The following is a 7,357-nucleotide window of genomic DNA, read 5'->3' as shown; positions in this document are numbered from 1 at the left end:
AAACAGTACATGGAAGGGGGGGTGCTGATACCTTATCTACAGCTTTGTGTTGGCAGACTTTGGCCTTCATAAGAGTCAAGAGCACATTTAAAAATTTCTGCACGCCAATCAGCAGGTGAACGCTACAAACCCCATGGTTACCATCTAAAACTTAAATTTTGCAATAGTCAAACAAAGCTCACACTGAAAGTGCAAGCTGTAATTTCTTACCTTCAGATGGTCAACCAGATACTGCTGGGCTTGGATTAAAGTGTTTTTACTTGCATCAGGGCTTCTTGAAGAAACTGGAACAATAAAGAGATAGAAACTCATAACTTGTCAGAAATGCAATTTGATGGGTTGCGGTTGGTAGCAATGATCCAAATGAACTATTCTGCCTTCACCTTAAAGCGGTTGACCCAGTAATGAGACCAATATGCCAGATGCTGTAAACATACAAGGGACACAGGTTAGACTTCAGTTCAAGAGAGGACTTCTCATCTAGGCAGCTCCTGGGGAATGATCCTTTGCCCGTACCTGATTGTAACAATTAAAATAACTAATTTTAAAGAAATACTGAAGGTTGTGTAAATGAGGTACAACTGCGAGTTGTAGCATTTAGCTATTTAAAAAGGTCAAACAAGGCTAGAAGGGCTTAGAACTCTTGCATGAGCCACATCAACGTGGATGGCAGCCAACGAGTGGACATAAAACCTTAAGGAGAACCGTACATCCAGCTCTATGGTGTTCCGCTTACCTAGGAGAAAAAGAAAAAATTTGATTAGTATTTGTAATTGCATGAGATTCAAGACTGTTGTACAGAAGAGTATTTTCCAAGTTAACAAGCACACCTGCTCTAACACCTCCCTCCAAGCTTTGAAGTTGATAGAGGGTGGCATCAGTTTGTCCGTTGTTCAAATCTAGAGCCCAAGTCAAAGCAGAGTATAGTTACAGACTTCTGAAAACTGTTTCATTACCAACGGTTCACCCAAAAATGACTCCCTTACTCCTTGTGAAGTGGTCCAACTTGTTTGAGTTTCTTCTGAACACAACACATTTTGAACAATCACTTTAACAGTGCAACACCGATTAACCAACTTTATAGTTCTTCCTTGTGCACATTGCTAAAAAGACTTAGATTTCCAAAGGCCAAAAAGAGTTAGAAGAGCCAGCTTAGAAACAAGTACTTTTAGGTATAAGCAGGGGGTGGGTGGCAGGGGAAAAAATAAAATTACCCACCACATACACACGTCACTATGAAAAGTTCAGACACTGTAGCAGCACGGAGTTCTGGCAACATCTGAAGACTGTTTAGTTTAGAGACCACGCGTTACCAAAAACAATAAATAAAATTTAAAAAAAACTTTTAAAAAAAGGCGCAGTTAGATAATTTCCACACCTGACTTTTTTTTATTATAAGCAAACAGCAGTTTCACAACTTTTTCAGCATCTACAGATTTAATTCCTCAGATTACTTAACTGGGTGTCTGTGATCTCTCCTGGAGGCTCTTCAGGCATAGAGAAATTTGCACAAATTTAACTTGATTGTAAAACTCAATGATTGATTGATTTTTTTTATCAATGTACAAAATGCAAAAAGAAATGGGTGATTGTTACATGCATTGAGGTCCAGCTGGTTGTCTGGCTTGAGTCACTGTAGAACTGAGCCACCTGAGGTCGAACAAGACTAGAAGAACTTGGAGTTGTGAAGAGACTTACCAAAGGACTCAAGTCACCGATGGGCTGTCATCAAGACAGGATAACAGCACGCCGATCTCAGTTGTTGCTTTTTGAAGTTACAGCCAAAGGAAAAAAAGAAAAAAAAAAAAAAAAAAAAAAAAAAAAAACTTTTTAAAAAATTTGATCATTTTTTTGGTTATTTCCAAAAAAAAAATGAAAAAAACTTTAAAAAAAAAAAAAAAAAAAAAAACTTTTTAAAAAATTTGATCATTTTTTTGGTTATTTCCAAAAAAAAAATGAAAAAAACTTTAAAAAAAAAAAAAAAAAAAAAAACTTTTTAAAAAATTTGATCATTTTTTTGGTTATTTCCAAAAAAAAAATGAAAAAAACTTTAAAAAAAAAAAAAAAAAAAAAAACTTTTTAAAAAATTTGATCATTTTTTTGGTTATTTCCAAAAAAAAAATGAAAAAAACTTTAAAAAAAAAAAAAAAAAAAAAAACTTTTTAAAAAATTTGATCATTTTTTTGGTTATTTCCAAAAAAAAAATGAAAAAAACTTTAAAAAAAAAAAAAAAAAAAAAAAAAAAAAAGAAAAAACACTTTTGAACAGTTCTGATGTTTGACTCTACAATAACTGAAACTCAAGATCTCAATCACTAAAACTACATGAACTTCCCATAGTCTCACATGCCTGTGTGGACTGCGAGTATGTGCTATAAATGCATAATGCTTGCGCTTAAGGTAATTCAGGTGGTTGAGGAGTGTGAAAGTCTATCGAGCACAGAGGGAGTTGCGGTGTTGTGCAGATCTCCATGTCTCAGTCAAAACCAAATGTGGTGCTTTGAGTGGAAAGGTGAAGTCAGCGTTAACAGCCAACCAGCAGCTGCACAGTTGGTCCATGGGTGCAGTTATACTTCTGCATTTGGTAAACAGGGATGTATTGAAGTCACATGGTGAGATAACATTCACCCTCATTGAAGAGCTTCAACAGATTCAAGGTGTTCTTCAGAAAAGAAACACTGCTTCCAAAGAGACTGGTTGACGAGACTTTACCTTGGTTCAAGGGTCAAGCATACCATTTGAGAGCAAGAGACTGGAGGGTGTTGCAGGAGTCTATCTGTTGGTGCAGGGCCAGACATGGTAAAAGGAAGAAATTAAAATGGAGAAGCTACCAACACTTACAGCATCATCTCAGTAATTGGTTAAATTGCACAGAACTTGCAAACTGCCACCAAGTCAAAATAATTGACTGCATCAAGAAATGCTTTTTGACATGATTAGGAAGTCATGGCATGATACTTAACCTGCCCAGTTGAGTGAGAAGTATGGGAGAAAAAGTCCATAGAGGGCTAATACAATTGCAGTGTTACCTGGAACCCAATATTTGTCAAAGCCTTAATGTTGCATTGTCACTGACTGGCAGAGATGAAAAAAGCAGGAATGAAGACATTTGTTGCTGGCTGCCCTACATGGTACTCAACCACAGTCTTCCACGCTCTTTGGGAATGTGACTGTAGACAAATGCTCTGAGATATCTATGCGGTCTTAGAGGCATTTAAACTAATAAACAGGAAATTAAAGAAACCGACAAAAAGCAGGGTTATGGTCGCATTAGAGACTTTAATTTTCTATAAATATATGAAACCAAGCATACACCACATGCCACTGACCAACCATGCTACTTAGTCCTTTCAGCTTAAAATGGAGGGGGGGAAAAAAGACCACCTTAAACCCAAACACTTAGTTGTACATGGTACATTCCAAATATAGTGGTGGCAGCACAGACAAATTTAATATCGATAGATGTCAGTATAGGGTCTAAAACCATGGACACATCAGTAAGTAGTAAGAGTCATGCTGATGCTTAGAGAGAGAAAAAGAAAATTCACTTGAAGGCACCAGAAGACATGTGAACCCAAAGGGTCATTGATGTACAACAAGTATAAGCCACAAAATTGTAATGACGGCAAGACACTCGAACAATTTAACAGCAACAATCAATTTAAACTGCCTTCACTCCAGAAAACATTTCACCTGTTGATGCACAGTTCCTTGGAAATTCAGATCTAATAAAAATCACAAATACCGAAACGGTTTAACCTCACCAAATGCCACAGTGAAGTAACCCATTTCTTACACAATGCCCAGGAAAGTGAAGGATCTGAAGCAACAAAAACCAGAGCAGATTATGTGAAACCCAAGACGTTCATATACTGTCAAGCAATAAGCTCTGTATTTGAGCTTTAAAAGTCTTACCACTCATTGTATAGTTTGAGCCCACATTACAATAAAGAAACGTTTGCCACGGTCACAGCTCTGGAGGAAAATTATTCTTAGCAAAAAAAAAAAAAAAAAAAGAGAATACCACAGATGGAGGAAAAAAAAAACATAAGGCAAAGGCAAACAAGATATAGGCCAAGCACCTCACCTGATGGTGAAATCATGGTCACCATCAAGAGAAATGCCAAGTACAACATGTTCCTGGATCACCATCCTTGTTGATCCTGGAACAACATTCCTATCAACCAATCAGAATTGAGGGATAACTTTACAGGAAATATCTGTTTTAGGCTTACAATCAGGGTTAGGGGCTTCTACACCCTTGTTAATCAGCTATCATTTCATACCGTTTTTAAGAATAAATTATGGGTAGGGTTATGGGTAGGGATTGGGCTAAGTCTATATTTGTGGACGGTTATGTTGATCCAGAATTAACAAAAGATGTTCATCCAGGAACATGTCTTAATTGTCAAAATCGCGGCGACCTTCTCTTGATGCAGTTTAGCAGTCACATTCGATCAGCTTCACATGCGGTCTTCGTCCTTCAACAGGACTGTTAACAAACTCAAAAGCAACTCCTGATTGGCTCATAACATTTATTACTAGATATAGGTTCTCATTAATAAAAAACAAATACACAAGATATAAAATCACAAAAATGAACGAAGAAGAAAAGAGCCTACCTTTCAATGATTAAAGCAGGAATACTTTCAAGCATGCAAATCTCTTTCAACATCCTTACACCACAACTGCCATCGCATACTGACAAACTTGACCAATAGCTAGTGGGCATTTATAGAGATGGACAAAACCATTGACAGTCAAGCAAGCTAACAGTAATTAAATTAATCAAAAACTAAACTATATAACTATAATCAACTAATTATTTAACAGTCATGTATACAAATTCCATCATTGGTAAGGCATTGAAGTAAAAAATAAATAAATAATAATTTAATTTTTTTAAATAACAAACAACCCCCTTCATCCTCTGCACTTGCTTTCTCCCACCTCCCATAATGCACCACAGCACAGATATTCCAGACATTCTAGCAGTGCCTCTGGTTGCAAGCTGCCGTTAAAACCCAAAGAAGAAGAAGAAGTGCCTCTGGTTTTTCATCTGGTTTGCAGTAAATTGGCACATTTTGGTTGGTTTGAATTAGTGGTGGGAAACTGAGGCTTTCGGAACCGTTTGAGGCAAATTGTGCTGAAAAACGGTTCGTTACTCGAAGCTTTTTAACAGTGCGCATTAGCGACATCTGGTGGTCAGACTCGGTTTCGCCAGCCTATCTAACGAAACATCGCGGAGCAGAGGATGGTTTGAATAAGTTTTTAATCTGTGCCAACTCGTGTCATGCATAGTCCGGTCAATGAATTTACATATTGATCAATAATATAAAATATACAAGTGTGTGATTATAATTAATAATTGATGTGAGTAGTAGCAAAAATATTTTGGGTGAGCTGTTCGGGGTCTCTGAGACCCCAGCTAGAACATGATAAAATGCAATAGAGGTGTGACGTGCATTCAGTTTCTGTCTGGTGTTGAGGTTATTCTAAACTATTCTACTGAATCCCAATTAAGTGTACACACACACAACCAAGTCAATGTAAAGTCAAACACAAGAGTCATGAGAAGCGCCGATTTTTTCAAACCAGCTGTCCCGACCTTCCGATGTTGCATGAGGTTCGAAGTTTCAAACATCATCAATCCTGTGGTGTTGTCATTTCGATACAAGCATCGGCACAGTGTGTGATACAATAGTGCTTTGAAAATTGCGTTGGAGCCTCTGTATCAATCGTCCCATCACTAGTTTGAATTATATTGTGTTGTTTTCTAGTGGTGGTGAGACTTCATAATTTTTTTACTTAGGCAATGCTTTTGTCAAACAGAGGGAAATTATGGAGTTATTTATACTGGATAAAAGAGGGTGAAAGTGATTAATGTGGACTGGACAGAAGGCAGTGGAAGTGGAAGTTTAACAATATTTATTTTCCAAGCTGAGTGGATTCCCCAAAAGTGAACCCTTTCTCGAAGCACTGCAATCAAACAAGGCTTTGAACGTCACCAGTGAAGTCACTTCACTAAAACGATACAAGCCGATACAGTCAACGGTCAATAGGCTTGTTCGAGATGCATCGGTGCTGCACAGACCAATCGGCGTATGACATAAAAGTCCGCGAGTTCGAGAGCAGACGACTCTTTAAGCGTTTGAATCACTCTCGCTGTACTTTGATGTCATACACCGATCAGTCTGCGCAGCGCCGATGCATCTCGAACAAGCCTAATCAGTTTTGAGGGTAGGTTTGATATAGTCGAAGAGTATGCCACGCCCACTACTAATGGAAAATCAAGTTTTCATTTTAATTCATTCTTATGAGGAAAATAGGGACTAATATCCAATAAATGTGTTGTGTAAAACTGTTTTGTACTCTTTTTTTCTATCAAGGCAAAAACCTGGAACTAAATATTTGGTTGGGCGTTGGCTGAAAATGTGGAGTTGTGGGCTGGTTGAAGTTTTGTGGCGGTCACAGACTCAGGTGAGCTCGGAGACAAAACTTAACTCAGAACACGAAACTCTCAATGGAAAGAAAATAAATGAAAGTAGAAGAATAGAAGTAACGAGACTAGATGGTTTTCTTCTCATCGTGGCTAAGTAGCAGTGGGCGTGCAGGCCGAAGCACGCTGGAATGGCACTCGATGAATTCATGGGCAAAAAGCATGGCTAAAAGCGATGACTAAAAACATAATTTGATGGTGTCCTGAGTATTTAAACATGGCTGTTGGACACATCCCAAATGGTGTCTTGACCAATTAGACAATGTCTTTGCTCGGGGTGTTGCGATGTTTCTCCTCCCAATACATAAATCACACGTTATCTTATCAGTCACATGGTTCAAATTTTCCCGCTCTTGCAGAGTAAAATTTATACATGATTTCTATAACCAGAATATAATATATGTAGCGTCTGGAACACTCCAACACACAATATATATTTTGTTAGCTAGATTTCACAAATACTTTGTAACACCCCAGGACGCCGAACGTTAATTATTCATATTTCCCATGAGCTGATTCGCTACATATATTTTACAAAGTATTGATTGATAGAAAGGTTTAAAGCATGACTTTTCAAACTCATACATCCCCAACATGAATATAATCCGATAAACTATTCAATAGTTATTCAAAATACATACACAATAAGCAGTGTTGGGAGTAACGCGTTACAAAAGTAATAATATTAAGTCAAGTCAAGTCAAGCCACCTTTATTTATATAGCGCTTTTAACAATACAGATTGTGTCAAAGCAACTGAACAACATTAATTAGGAAAATAGTGTCAATAACGCAAAATGACAATAGTAAACACTCATTTTTCAGTTAAAGACAGTTCATCATTGAATTCAGTGATGTCA

The 7,357-nt window shown here is 37.3% G+C and overlaps 2 long non-coding RNA genes across 2 annotated transcripts in view; one reads left to right on the top strand and one right to left on the bottom strand.

Annotated features, from left to right (window-relative positions):
* Positions 1-208: 208 nt before the first annotated feature.
* Positions 209-4,695, bottom strand: LOC107572959 (uncharacterized). The gene is made up of 3 exons (XR_001607429.1): positions 4,622-4,695; positions 384-425; positions 209-284 (listed from the first exon to the last, which is right to left on the bottom strand). It is a non-coding gene; the product is annotated as an uncharacterized lncRNA (long non-coding RNA).
* A 666-nt stretch (positions 4,696-5,361) lies between these two features.
* Positions 5,362-7,357, top strand: part of LOC107572960 (uncharacterized) — a 5,394-nt gene continuing 3,398 nt past the window's right edge. The window contains exon 1 of the long non-coding RNA XR_001607430.1: positions 5,362-5,372. This is a non-coding gene — a long non-coding RNA (uncharacterized lncRNA). The remainder of the gene's footprint in view (positions 5,373-7,357) is intronic.

Source organism: Sinocyclocheilus grahami, unplaced genomic scaffold (assembly GCF_001515645.1).
Source record: "Sinocyclocheilus grahami isolate Dianchi unplaced genomic scaffold, SAMN03320097.WGS_v1.1 scaffold1840.1, whole genome shotgun sequence".
Lineage (NCBI taxonomy): Eukaryota > Metazoa > Chordata > Actinopteri > Cypriniformes > Cyprinidae > Sinocyclocheilus > Sinocyclocheilus grahami.
The sequence above is the reverse complement of the archived record's forward strand: the minus strand, read 5'-3'. Positions and strand labels throughout refer to the sequence as shown.